The sequence below is a fragment of the Elephantulus edwardii genome, unplaced genomic scaffold (assembly GCF_000299155.1).
Source record: "Elephantulus edwardii isolate Elephantulus edwardi_28Jun2011 unplaced genomic scaffold, EleEdw1.0 scaffold00131, whole genome shotgun sequence".
Lineage (NCBI taxonomy): Eukaryota > Metazoa > Chordata > Mammalia > Macroscelidea > Macroscelididae > Elephantulus > Elephantulus edwardii.
In genome coordinates, this window is record NW_006399881.1 from 7,637,650 (window position 1) to 7,652,503 (window position 14,854).

The window sequence follows — 14,854 nt, forward strand, 5'->3', positions numbered from 1 at the left end:
AGCGAGGGTGCGTGGCGCTCATCTTTGCACTTACGCCCAGGTCAGGTGCAGGCTCGCCAGCAAAGAGCTCCGAGGGAGGCGCGCTCCGGACGGACGCACATGGAGAGCGGCGGGCTCGGTCCGGCGGGGTCGCCACCCGAAGCCCCGCAGTGCCCCGCGCCTGGGCCCGAGGGCGCAGCGGCTCCGGTCGAAGCAGGCGCGGCTGGCGAGGACGCGGGCGGACCGCGGCGGGCACTGCGGCTCGTGTATGTGCGCAACGACAGCCCGGCGGGCGGGCCCGAGGCTGGGGCGCAGCAGTGCCTGCTCCGGGCATGCGAGGCCGAAGGCGCCCTGCTGGCCTCCGTGTCCTTCGGGGAGCTGGACTTCGGGGAGACGGCCGTCCTGGACGCTTTCTACGACGCAGGTGAGGACGCCCCCCCCCCCCCCCAGCATGCTTCGTGCACTTCTCTTTCCGCCTGCCCTTAACTTAAAGCAGACATGCAGAGCTTTGGGAAGGGCAGCGATTGCATGGTGACCCTGTCTTACAGTCCCTTTATTACCCAGTCTCCTTTGCCCCACAACTTACATTGCTAACGGTGGACTTGAGCCCCCCCAGACCCCCAGCTAATCTGAGCAGTGGTTCTCAGTGTCACCCAGAGTACCCAGCTTCAGAGTACCCAGGGGCGCCGCGGGGGTCCGAATTCTGGGGTTTAGGCTGCACCCAGAACTCAGAAACCCCGAGCCTGCATGATTCTGTGGTGCAGCCAAGGGCGGGAATCCGTGTCTTCGCTGAGCGGTGTGTCTGGTTTTGGAGTGGAGGTACCGTGGTCATTTCCACAGGTGCCACATACTGGGCCATGGCTGTGTTTTATCTGAGAATGGGGGAGTTTGGGGAGTTCAACAGTCTCAACTGTTGCTGAAGGGGAGACATTGAGGAGAGTGCCTTAAAGAATCTCCTCTTGGAAGAAGGTTTGGGGGAGTTTTTGCTTAAGAAATCTTGAGATTCTTACTAATGGTGGTAGAATTGAGAAAAGCGTAGTTGTAAGACCCGAACAACTTAATGTTGCTTAACCGTGTGTCGGGACGGACTGTCGAGTTGGTGTATATTGACCACAGATTGCAAAGAGACCGAATCTAGGCAGAATCCGTACTTTTACTGGGCACGTGGGCCGAACTGTGGCCTCACTATTGTTACCGGTTGTCCTTTTGGTATCTGTGCGGGGGACACTGACGAGCTTGCACGTAAGACTATCAGTTCCTGGGAGTTTGGTGCCTCTGTTGATCTGCTGGTGCAAAGCGGCTGAGCCCGCAATCCTCGCTGCAACCATCAAAGCCCGCGAGAAGCTCGCGCCCGCACGTGGTGCTCCCTACTGCGGGCGGGGGGCCTGGCGCGCGCTGCTTCTCTGCCGCTAAACCGCACCTGGAGGGGAGGGGAGGGGAGGGGAGGGGACGGGCAGCCTTGTTTAAATAAATGGCAGCTGCTGCCCTTATTAGCCATTTAGCCGCCTTGGAAAGTCAATTGAGAATCATAGGGACCCTATGGGGCTTTATAGGCTTATGACCTTAACGAAACAACTTTTTTTTAAGGTCTTTCAACTTTTCTAATCTCTGATGGTCCCTTTTTTTGAAAGTTGGTCTTGGGCTGTCCTCACCTGGAACCACTTAGTTTTCTCCTTTTGGCTGCAGCACAGTTGGTGTCCGAAGCCTAGGGCTTCGTGATGGGGACGGGCCACAGATGTGCAGGGCATTGTCACTGAGGACTTGGAGCTGGGTGACTGCGAATGGCACATAGAAACGGAGGGCATTCAGTCCCATGGCTCCTCCGCAGGCGCATCACCTTTCCTTACTGCTTTGATTAACATTGGCCTGGTCTTCGTAGCTGGTGCAAATGGTTAAAAAAGGCACTCAGCTGTTAATCTTGGAGTGAGGTCAGAGGTGCCTTGGGGTGCTCAGTGGTCCCAGGTGGCTCCTGTGTGGGGACCGCGCAGTTCCAGACGATTTCCTTCACCTTAGAAATTCACATTGGACAGTACTGTTAAGAGTAAATGGCACAGTGTTGATTATTGAAGTATCCTGAATTGGGAGGAGGGGTTGTTACTGTTACATATGTTTAACTACAAGCACATAGGATGCATGCATGCACTCACGCATGCTCTAGCCTGTGCATGCCCTGCCAGCGCCTTGGGCTGTGGATAGCCGTTCAAACTCACCCGCGATCTGCTTTGTAAAGATTGACAGCCGTAGAACCTCTATGAGGCAGGTCTTCTGTACCCCTTAGAGTCACTGTGGACAGGACAGCGGTTCTGATTTGGTTGTGGGGACCCAGGGAGCTCTGGCAGCCTACTCTGTAGGGAGTTACCCTGAAAACGGAAAAGTCCCGCCTCTCTTCCAAGTCCACTCTCCCAGGAGGGGAGTAAGATGGCTGGGAGGGAGTAAGATGGAGTAAGTGTCCTTCCTTGAGATTTATGGCCTGAGAAACCCAGTGGAGGGTTAGCTAGGAGTTGGTTCAGACTCACTGGCAATGAGTTTGTTTGATCTGCCCGCGCGCGCGCGCGCACACACACACACACACACACACACACTCACACACTCGTGTGGCATTTGCCATCTCAACGTCTTGCACCTGTTCAATTCCGTGACGTTCATTTATGCTCCTCATATTGTGCAGCCCCGTCACCTGTAACAATCTCAGTGCCCTCCAAGCTCTTTCCTCCTCCTTCCCACCCTTGATAACCTCTCCTGAGCTTTGCTTTTCTGTGCATTTACTTATTCTAGATTTTTCGTGTGAGTGGGATCGGGCAGTATTTGTCCTTTCACATCTGACTTAGTTCCACTCAGCCTCGTGTTTTCCAGGTTCATCTCCTTTTGGGTCTGAGGGGTCGTGTTTTTTGTAGGAACCACCCTTTTGTTTCTCCTCACTCTGTCGATGGTCATTTGGATTGTGTCCGTCATCTAGCTGTGCAGTCCTGCATGAGCTCTCAGGGAAGATGGTACCTTGGAGCTTGAAGCCTTTCTTCACTCTGTTCTCATAGCAAGTAAAGGCTGGGCCTGTGTATGATAATCCCTTTCCTGTACTGTCGTGTGGTCTTACTTGGGTCTAAGACTAGGGTTGAGTTGGTGGCTTATCTGGTGAGTGGCTGGAGAGTCACAAACTGGCATTAACTGAATTTCAAACAACAGGCACTTAGGTGTGTTGAATTTTCGCATCCACTGTTGGTCTCTCTAAAGAGCCTTGAATTCAGAACTGTCAAATTCAGGGAAGGCCATTTACCTGATCACTTCTTGTATTTGAAAATTAAAACATGTCTCCCCTTCTTTTATTCATAAAGACTCCTTTTATTTTTTTCCTATTTCCAATTTAAATTAAAATTTTGTCTTTTATTTGAAGGAAAGTTAACAAATAATACTGATTTTTTAAAATTCAATTATACACGTTTTTATAACATCAGTTGCAATAAAGGAATCATACACGTTTTTATAACATCAATTGCAATAAATGAATGTAACGAATTACACTGTCTTATCAATATATTGTATATTGCCTTTCCTTTATCCAACTTACCTCTTAATGAATTATTATACCTCCCTCCCTTCCCATCCCTGGTAGCCATCTGAAATCAATCCTGTGTGTAAACCTTTCCTTAGCTTTGTCTACCAGGGGTCTCCTTTGTGACTGACTTTTGCATCTCATAATGTCCTTTAGATGCAGGTTATATATTCTGGGTGGTGGTGCAGATATCTGTTTCCTCTACTTTCCTGTGCTGAACATGTGTTTCTCTTTTCAGTTGTCCATCTCTCCTTACAGAAACCATAGTCTTGACCCTGGCTGAATTATTGCAAGTTTGAATTGTATCTGCCGAGAATAGCCCCATCTACTTATTTCCTCCCGCTGGTGATCTCACCCTCCTAGTCCTTCTCAGTGCTCAGGACCTGAGGAAAGGTGCCCTGCCGAGCAGGGAGGAAACCTTTGTCACTCTGGCTAATGCTTTTCCAAACATACTCACCATGGAAACCCTACTCTGTGCTGATGCAGTGTGGTAGGTGAGGGCACAACGGGTTGTCCAGGTAGGTTCACTTCCTACTCAGCTCAGTGATTAGTGAAGGACCAACCTAAGTTCCAGCCTCCACCCAGATGCTAATTCTCCAGTGGCTTGAGTTAGGTAGTAGCAGTGCAAATGAGGACAGCTCCTGGCCCTTTGATCAAGCCCTTGGAGGAAGCACCCCAAGGCACAGAATTATCTTCTGGGCCTGCTCTGTTTTAACTGCTTCTTGGCCACTTCATTGAAATGCTACTGTCCTTGCCTGCAACCCTGCCTTTAATATTTCAGCTCTGTTTACAAGCAGTCCATGGTTATGTCTTTAAATAAGCCTTTGAGTTTTCAAATGCATCTAGTTCTTACTTAGCCTTCTTGTAGTGCAAGAGCCAGCCCTAATGTCAAGGCAGCTAAAGTGCTTGAGAGCTAACTAACCAAAGGAGTTTGAGCCTATCCACTCTCGCAGGTGCAAAGATTTAGGAGTCTGCTTCTGTCAAGATTTAGGCCTTGAAAATGCCATGTTGCGTTTCTCCTGTCCTCTGTGGGTCTTTGTGAGTTGAAATCTGTTTGGTAGAAGTGGATTTGGTGTGAGAAGAGGCTCAAGGCCTTTTTCATAATTGAAATGCCACGCAAGGTGGTCTGGGTGAAAAATTTGTTGTAACTGGGATTCTGTTCAGTCTTTGCAATGTGAGGATAAGTTTATAAGTCATGCAGGGGCAGGCACGAGTTGTCCATAAGTTGGAGGTGAAACACTACCGCCTGCAATAATCTTTAAACTCCCCTGTTGTTCATAGAAAATCGAAGCCGGATGTCTCCAGCTCCAGCTTGATGGGTTGGCTTTATGATCTCTTTATATAACTCTTAAGAGTGGGGCAGAAATAGCAGGTTGGCTGGCCACCATGCTCCTGAGCACATTTCCCTTTGTGTCTAGGTAGGATGTGAGGCTAGCCCTGGCCAGTGAAGAAATGTCAGGAGAAATGGTGCATGTCACTGCTGGGCCAAGGTGCAGATCTGTAGGTGGGGTTTGGTTTGGGTGTTTTGTTTTGTTTTGTTTTTTGCAGAAGGTAAGATACTGATTTATTAGAGAATTGTTGTTGGGTGCTGTTGAGATTCATAGCTGCCCCTCCAATGAGTTTTCATCGGCATTAACTCACACTAAAGAAGACACCTAATAATAAGACTGCATTGGGCAAATCTTCTGACAAGGACCTCTTTAAAGTGCCAAAGAGCAAGGATGTCAGTATAGTGACTAAGGTGTCTAAGAGGAAAAAAGTTGAAGCCTATTAATTAATATCGCATTGATTCCTAGAGCCTTATTTTTAAGTATTTTTATTGGTTTTCACATAATAATTGCTTTGCATTATGTTTTATACAGTTTTTCCTTTATACATTCTGTTTTACATTCTTTGTTAATAGGTTTGCTTTGTTGTGATTTGCCGTTGAGTCGCTTGCGACTTATATCGACCCTATGTACAACAGCTCTAAACTTTGTCCTGTCCTGTGCCAATCGCACTGTCTTCTGCACACTCATCCTGATTGCCCCAGTCACCGAATCAATCCATCTCCCAGAGGGCCTTCCCCTCCTGCGCCTGCCCTCCACCCTCCCAAGCATGATGTCTTTCTCCAAGGACCGGTCTCTCCTTACAACATGTCCAAAGTATGTTCAGACGAAGTCTCAGAATCCTTGCCTCCAAGGGATATAAGCTATCAGTTTAAGGTCTTGACAATGGGAGATAGGTGATGAAGGGAGTGGGTAGAAGTGGAGGAGTATCTTGATGGATGGTGGAGCAAAGAAATAAGTGGGTTAAGACACTTGAGCCAAGGGCAGGGACAACACTGAAAGTAATGGTTAATTCCACAATAAGGGATATATTTCCACTTTTTCTATAAAAGATCTGAACACACAGATTGACACACACTAGGAAGAAGGATTTGCCATCCACTTCTAAAATAGCAAGCCTCTGAAAACCCTATGTACAGATCATCCGGGAGACTGGGCTCTATGAGGAGAAATGTGGCATCAGGATTGGTGGACGATGTATTAGCAATCTGTGTTATGCAGATGACACAACCCTGCTTGCTGAAACTGAGGAGGACCTGAAGCGCTTGCTGCAGAGGGTCAAGGACTGCAGCCTTCAATATGGATTGAGGCTCAAGGTCAAGAAAACAAAGAATAGATTTGCTTACTAAGTTTATATACATTGGGTTTCACACAATTCCTTATTCACATACAATCATTCTCATGCATTCTATTTTATAAAATTCACCAATGGATTGAGCGATTGTGGTACATTCACACAAGGAAATACTGTGCAGCACTCAGAGCAACGATTTTGGAAAATACTGTGTAACTTTGGAGAAGCTGGAGAGTATTATGTTGATCTAACGCAGCCCCCTAAGCACAAGTACTACATTAGACCATTCTTGTAAAAATAGAAGGATAACTAGTAAAACATGACAGGAACTCAAGGGGGGGAGGGGAACAGAGGGGGGAGGGCAGGCAGGAGTGGAACCACAGGGCTTTACGGTTTGATAGGTGGAGGCAGCGGGAAGCAAATGGGAAGGATCTGGGTGAAAAGACAGGATAATGATGAGCCTTATTTTTTACCCCCATGCCTTCAGTTTAGCTCGAACGTCTTCATTACCATTGGCTTTTGATCATGTGCTACTTTCTAAAATGGCTCCATGTCCAGCCTTTTTTCTTTTCTTTTCTTTTCTTTTCTTTTTTTTTTTTGGGTAGAGTGACTCTGTATTCTCTCCATCTTTTGCTGCTTCAATTAGTCTTTCAAGATTTTACTCATAGCATTTTTCAGTAATGTAACTACAGGCTTGAATATGCTTTTCAGTTCTTTCATCTTGAGAAATGCCAGGTGAGTTCTTTGCTTTTTATTCTCCAATTCTATCTCTGTGTACTTTCTTGTAATTACTTGCCCTAGTCTTCTTGAGCTGCCCTTTGAAATCTTCTGTTCATCTCTTTAATTGGGCATCTCTTCCCTTTGTTTTGGCTCCTTGATGGTCACTCTAGTGCAATTTTCAGAGTCTCTTCTGACGTCAGTTTTGATCTCTTCTTTTTTTCCGTGTCTTTGCACTGACCTTTTGTTTTCTTCATGGAAGCTGTCCTTGATGTCACCCCACGACTCCTCTGATTTACAGTCATTAGCGTTCCACACCTCGAGTCTACAGATGGTTTTTAAAATCAGGTGGGATAGATTCAAGGTTGTATTTTCTTCTTGTGGCCTTGCTTTCATTTTCTTCAGCTTCAATTTGAACTTATTATGTGCCATTGAACTTGCACATTCATACTTGGTAGTCTGTTCCATAGTTGGTGCTGACCTATTCCTTCCACATCTATCCTCTTCCAGCCTTTCTCAAAAATAGGTTGTGCAGGCAAGCTCTGGTGACCTATTGGCAAGAACCTGCACTGCAATCCCAGAGGTGTGCTGTTCAAATCCACCAGATGCTCTGCTGAAGAACGAGGAATAATCGCCTCCTGTACCAGTCAGATCCGATTTGACGGTACAAACATAAAAAAAAAATTATAATGGTAATAAATTTTAAAAAATAGGTTGTGCACTGGTTTAAAAGAAGCCCAGGCGACCGCCTGATTCCAAGCAGACCCGACCCTCAGCTGGGCTTGTGAGGAGGGAGGGCAGCGGGAGGGGAAGCTTGGCACGTCTGCAGGGGAGAAGGAGTGGGAAGGCAGAACTTCACAAAAAAAAAAAAAGCTTTTGAAGTGTTTGACAATGAGTCAGATACAACTCTGTGGGTGTGAGGGAGATTGGAACAATTACAAGATCCTTATAGGATGCTGCCCCAGTGAAGCAGGGCTGCTTGACCTGATTGAACCTGCTGGATACGTATGATTAGACGGTCTTCCAGCGATGACTGAAGTGCCCCTGGAAAGGAGATACTGACCGTTGCCTGAAGATGGCCTCCTGTGTGCCTTTGAGGTGTGAGATTCAACTAACCGTGGCTTCCTCGTTAAGGAAGAATCGATCAAGTACATGACTGAAGAAGGTGAGCCTTTTTCTCAAGAGGAAATGGAAGAAATGCCGTCTGCTGCTTTTGAGCTGGACTCAAATGCAATTAATCACAAGGACTACATAACAGTGATGGTGGTGGACGGAAATTAATCGCTCTAAGGACTTAATTTCTAATCCGGAGGGTTGGTTTGTTTTTTTTTAAAATTTTATTATTTTGTGTGTGAGTGTATCGTCAAATCAGATCTGACTGGTACAGGAGGAGATTGTCCCTCCTTCCCCGGCAGAGCATCTGGTGGATTCGAACCGTGCGCCTCTGGGATTGCAGTGCAGCTTCTTGCCACTAGGCCACCAGAGCTCCCCTCGGAGGGTTGTTTTGTCTTTGTTCATTTACCTTGTAATTCTTGCATCTGAAACTTAATACCTCTTAACAGAAGTTGTGTTTTTGAAGACGATTGTAAACAATTTAAAGTCTATACAAACACACACATAGAGTATGTTTTCGTATGAAAAAGCAATTGAGAATTATTTTAAAACTGAGAACATTTTCACTTTACCCATAGTTGATTGTTCATTCTCTGCAATAACACCCATGGTGGTGGTGTTGTTGTTATGTGCCGTCGAGTCATTTGCGACTCATAGCGACCCTATGCACAACAGCCCTAAACCCTGCTCTATCCTGCACCAACCGCACTGCCTCTGACACACCCATCCCGATTACCCCAGTCACTGAATCAATCCATCTCATAGAGGGTCTTCCCCTCCTGTGCTGTCCCTCCACCCTCCCAAGCATGATGTCCCTCTCCAAGGACCCGTCCCTCCTGGCAACATGCCCAAAGTGTCAGACGAAGCCCCAGAATCCTTGCCTCCAAGGAGAAGCTTGTTTTAATCCTCTCCAAGATGAATCTGTTTTCCTGGCAGTCCATGGTACAATTCAGTACTCTTCTCCAGCACCACAGCTCAAAAGTATCCACTCTCCTTCTGTCCTCCCTAGTCATTGTCCAACTCTCTGATGCATAACAAGCGACTGAAAATACCATGGCCTGTGTCAGGTGCACCTTAGTCTCCAGAGAGACACTGTTGCTCCTGAGTACCTTAGAGAGGTCCCTAACCGCAGACTTTCCCATCGCGATACGTTTTTTGATTTCCTGACTGCTGGTGCCAAGAGTGTTGACTGTGGAGCCGAGCAAACTGAAGCTGTGAACAATCTCAATCTCTTCGTCATCCATCCTGATGCTGCCAATTGGTCCAGTGGTGAGAATCTTTGTCTTCTTGACATTGAGCCTCAGTCCATACTGAAGGCTGCAGTCCTTGACCCTTCGCAGCAAGTGCATGAGGTCCTCCTCAGTTTCAGCAAGCAGGGTTGTGTCATCTGCATAACGCAGGTTGTTAATAGATCTTCCACCAATCCTGATGCCACAATTCTCCTCATAGAGCCCAGCCTCTCGGATAATCTGCTCTGCATACATGTTGAAGAGGTGTGGAGACAGGATGCATCCCTGGCGTACACCCTTCCCAATTTTGAACCATGCAGTGTTACCCTGCTCTGTTCTGACTACTGCCTCTTGGTCCAAGTATAGGTTTCGCATTAGCACAATTAAATGTTCTGGGATTCCCATTCTTCTCAGAGTCAGCCACAGTTTGTTATGATCCATACAGTCACATGCCTTTGCATAATCAATGAAACACAGATAGACATTCTTCTGGTAGCTTCAAATTAATTAAACTGACAAAATGGAATGAGGGAATGAAGCCCTGATGTCACAGAGTTTAAACACTTAAACTCTAGACGGATCGTTCAAACCCATCAACTGCTTCACAGCAATTAGATGTGATAATCTGTGTCTGTGAAGACTATGGAATATACTCTAATCTATAATAAATAAGATGTGACAGGCCTTTGTGAAGAGTATATAGCATTGGAAACCGTGTTATGTGCAATGGAGATAGAACCGACTCATAGCTGACCCTCTAGTGGGTTTTCAGAGGCTGTAAATAACATGGGAGAAGATGGTCCAGTTTTCTTCTGTGGAACAGCTGGTAGATTCGAACTGCCTGCCTTTGGGTTGACAGCACAACAACTCCTTACCTTCGAGGCCACTAGAGCACCCTTAAAATCCTATAGGATGTGCCTACTCTGTCCTGCAGGGTCTCTGTGAGTTGAAATTGACAGGACTAGCTGAATTTCTCTTTGCTGCCCCTGATTGTGGGTTCTGTCTGGCTTCTCTCTGTGTGTTTGTGGATTCTTCATTAGCTCAGGGTCTTGGGTAGCAAAGCAGTGCTCACTGACATCCATGTATCCTTCCATGTTTCTAATCTCCTGTGAACACATTGGACTCAAAGTTAATCAAAGTGAAAGTTATACTTTTTCTAGTCTTGCAGGTCCTGATGCAGAAGATTGTTGTTGTTGTTGTTGTTGTTGTTGTTGTTGTGTGCCATTGAATGAGAACTGACTCATAGCTGACCCTTCATCAAGTTTGCAGAAGCTGTAACGTGCATGGGAGGAGATTGACTCTCTTTTTACCAAGGAGCAGCTGGTGGATTTGAACCACTTTCCTTTGAGTTGGCAGCTCTGCCCCTTACCCACTAGGCCACAAATCACCAATATAGTAGCTCAAGTCAGAAGCCAAAGAGCCAGTCCAGCCCTGTGTTCTCCCTCTTGGCTGAATCCGGTCAGTTACTTGCAACGTGGTTTCCCAAACCTGCCTTCTTCCCCCCCACATGCCCTGCTACCATCTCGGGGTAAGCTCCATCCCCTGTCACCCAGACTGCTAGTGACAGGTTTGTAGCTGGCCAGTCTTGGTGCGTTCAGATCTTCATCTTTTACCCACAATCCCCTCTACCTTGAAGCCTTGCTCCACCGCACACTCTTCTGGCTGGCACTGGCCCCGTCTTCCCGTCTCAATACAAGACATCTTAGACTCCCTCAGATCTCTGCATGCTGAGGTCTTTCCTACAGGGCGACAAGCCTGGTTGCACAGTGGTTAATCTAATGGTTCAACTCTACAGGCAGCTCCAAGAGAGACAGTTGAAGCAGTTTACTTCTGTAAACAAGACACCCCCTCCCTTTACAGCCTATAGGACTGCTGTGAGTCACCATCATCTCAGAACCAACGGTCGACACAGTTGTGATGTAGTGATTGGTGATCTCCCAGCTGGCAAGCGCCTCCACAACAGAAGCAGATGCAGTTCCACTCACTACTGTTAGCAGTTCCTGGGGTTGCCTGTCCAGCTTCCCCTCAGACTATCGTTGGAGACAGATGGCCCCTGGTTTTCTACTGTCGAGATGAAGGCAGGCTTGTTAGGGATGCCTCAGAAGGAATTCTGAACGTGGTTTCCCATCAAAACCACCCTGGAAATTGTAGCCAGGTCTAGACAGCGTGCAGTTGGGATTTTATTAAGAAAGCGGGTCTGTTCTGGTGACTCATTTCTGAGTGTTGACACTTTGTGTCACTTGGTGACACTTGGTGATATATGTGTAGTAGAAGAGATGAGAGGATTTCTCACTAGAGACCCTGCAGCGGAAATGGATTTCAATTTTGTGGTAAGAATAGGGCTCTCTCCCTCTCCTCCGCACCCCTTTATCTCTCTTTGTGTCCATATTTTCTAGCCTGTGTATTGCTTTCAAAGGCTCCTTGGTGGCTCTGTGGTTAAGCACAGCAACTCTGTGGGAGATAAACCTGTGACTTTCTGCGTCAGTAAAGATGACAGCCTTGGAAGCCAACCCTGTGGGGCCATCTACACTGCCTTGGAGGGTCGCAAGGAGTCAAAAGCGACTTGATGGCAGTATTTTCTTTTCTATACGTGTTTGAATTTCATTTGCAATATATACAAGCTCATTGCCATTGAGTCAGAGCCAACTCAATGCTGAACTTGAAGCCTTTCATAGGCTGAAAATCACACAGGAGGTGGGCCATCTGTCCCCCCGCCCCCCGAACACTGGTGGATTCAAACTGCCTGTCTTTGGGGTGGCAGTGCAACTCTCTACCCACTAGACCATGAGAGCTCCGTGCAGTAAGTACAGCAGGAGATGAAAGTTGGGAGTGTGTGCTCTGAAGGCCTCTCCCCCTCTCCCTTCTTCCCTGGAGCTGTGGTCTAGAGTAAGCAGGCCCGGAAGCTGTCAATTGACTGACAGGAGCCCGGGGTGATGAGCCCATGATCGGCCCTGTGCTGCCCTCTGCTCCTGGCTTGCCCGTGGGGCCCCTCCCTGAGCCTCCTTCCTTGAGCTGGTGCTGCTGTTGCACTGACTCAGCATCGAGTCTGGCACTCTCGTCAACTCTTGAGCAGATGAGAGGACCAACTTTGAGCAAAGCAGCTTTGCCCTGACATCATTAGTTGAGGGTTTGCTGCTTGTGCCTTTTGCCCATTGTAGGCTACGTGGGTATTTGGGATGGCCTGCTACCCTGGTGGCTATGCATGATCTATTCCAGGGTAACATGGGCTTCCCGTTCCCAATAGTCAATTTACAAACCCAATTTGGAATACACACTAAAAGCCATGTTTTCTTAGTGCAGTCTTTGACACAGGTACTGTCGGGTTTCTGGTCCAGTAATGGCAGTTGGGGTAGGACCGAAAGGCTCCGGAGCAGACAGGGAAAATTCCTGTGTCTCAATGCCCTGCACCGCCTTTGGGTGTGACAGGAGTTGGCAGAAATGCCTGGTGGTTACTGGGGCTTGATTGAGGGTGGCCGTGGGGGTTGCAAAGCACAAGTGAGATGATCAGTGAGACTTGGTAGAAATAACCCTCAGTCAGGAGTGGAGATCTCGGGGAGGGGAGCCCAGGAGCCAGGCAGGACTGGATGCAGAGGACAGAGAAGCTAGGAGACTCAGATGAGCAGGTCTTTTCCTTCTCTTAAGATCCCACCCCCCCCATATTATGGAAAGTTTCAGGCATGAACACTTCTCATCTGTAAAATGACTAGCATTCTGTCACTTGAATTTTCTTTTCCCACCTCTACCCACCCTTACCCTATACCTGAGTGTTGTTACACAAAGTTTATCAGTACAGGTTTTCCTGAACCGATAACAGCCCCTCCCATCTAGTCCTCTTTTAACTCCTATCCCTGGCTCCAAGCAATGACTTTGTGTCACTGTTACACATTGGCCTTTCCTAGAGCTTCACGTGGTAAGGAGCTCTCGTGGCCCAGTCTATCATGATGGTGCCTGCCGGACCAGTGGTAAGGATTTTTGGTTCCTTGATGTTGAGATGTATTGAAGCCTGTTTTCTTTGATCCTCTACAGCAGGTACTTCAAGTCCTCACTTTCCGCAATCCAGCAAGGTTGCGTCATCTACGTAACACAGGTTGCTGATAAGTCTTTCTCCTATCTTGATGGCACATACTTTAGAGGGTCCAGTTTCACAAATTATTTGATCAGCATACAGATTGAATAGGTTTGGGAAAAGGGTGCAATATTGAGGCACACTCTTTACTTGGCTCCACTGTCAACACTCTGGGTAACAGCAGCCAGGAAAAAAGAGACGAATTGCATTGGGAAAGTCAGCTGTGAGGGATCTCTCAAGAGTACCGAAGAGCAACGACGTCAGGCTGGAGACTAAGGTATGCCTGATCCAGGCTATAGTCTTTGCAATTATGTGCTATGCATCAGAGAGTTGGACAGTGAATAAGGATGATAAAAAGAGAATTGATGCCTTTGAGCTGTGGTGCTGGAGAGGAGTGTTGAATATACCATGGACTGCTAGGAGAACGAACAGGTTTGTCCTGGAGAGGGTGAAGCCAGAATGCTCCTTGAAGTCAAGGACTTTGAAGCTTCGTATGACATACTTTGGGCATGTTGCAAGGAGGGACCAGTCCTTGGAGAGGGACATCATGTTTGGGAGAGTGGAGGGGTGACAAAGGAGAGGAAGACCTTCGATGAGATGGATCGATTCTGTGAGTGGAGTGGTGGTAATGAATGTGTTTGAGACGGTGAGGTTGGCACAGGATAGAACGGCGTTTAGGGCTCTTGTACACAGGGTCGCTATGAGTCGCAAATGACTCGATGGCACATAACAACAAAACAACAATATGATTAACAACCCCCTGCCTATCCTCATCCCTCTGCTCTCCCCCCTTGGATCTTCATACTCTTTCTACAATAATGGTCTTACCCAGTATTTGTCCTTATGATACTGAGGGCAAGGCTCACATCTCTTGTCCATAGATTTTTCTGAGTCATAGTCAACTTGATGGCACCTTACAACAACAACTTACTAACTAGGCCCAAGCTCACTAGACCCAGGGTCTCCAGGAGATTGCTATTTACTGTCCAACTCTCCGATGCATAGCACATAATTGCAAAGACTGGAGCCTGGATCAGGCGCACCTTAGTCTCCAGCCTGACGTCGTTGCACTTCAGTACTCTTGAGAGGTCCCTCACAGCTGATTTTCCCAATGCATTTCATCTCCTGACCTCCTGGCTGCTGTTACCAAGAATGTTGGCTGTGGAGCCAAGTAAATTAAAACTGTTAACTATCTCAATCTCTACACCATCCATACTAATGCTGCCAATTGGCCCAGTGGTGAGAATCTTTGTTTTCTTGATATTGAATTTCAATCCATATTGAAGACTGCAGTCCTTGACCTTCTGTAGCAAGCGCTTCAGGTCCTCCTCAGTTTCAGCGAGCAGGGTTGTGTCATCTGCATAACACAGATTGTTGACAATTCTTCCACCAATCCTGATGCCACGTTGCTCCTCATACAGCCCAGCGTCTCGGATGATCTGTTCTGCATACAGATTGAAATGGTATAGAGACAAAATACATCCCAGACAGACTCCTTTCTTGATTTTGAACCATCCGGTGTCTCCCTGCTCTGTTCTGATGACTGCCTCCTGGTCCAAGTATGTTGTTGTTGTTGTTGTT

At 47.3% G+C, this 14,854-nt stretch overlaps 1 protein-coding gene across 1 annotated transcript in view; it reads left to right on the forward strand.

Annotated features, from left to right (window-relative positions):
* Positions 1-222: 222 nt before the first annotated feature.
* Positions 223-14,854, forward strand: part of MAP3K15 (mitogen-activated protein kinase kinase kinase 15) — a 104,744-nt gene continuing 90,112 nt past the window's right edge. The window contains exon 1 of the mRNA XM_006893826.1: positions 223-403. The gene's annotated coding sequence lies outside the window, so the exon portion shown is untranslated. The remainder of the gene's footprint in view (positions 404-14,854) is intronic.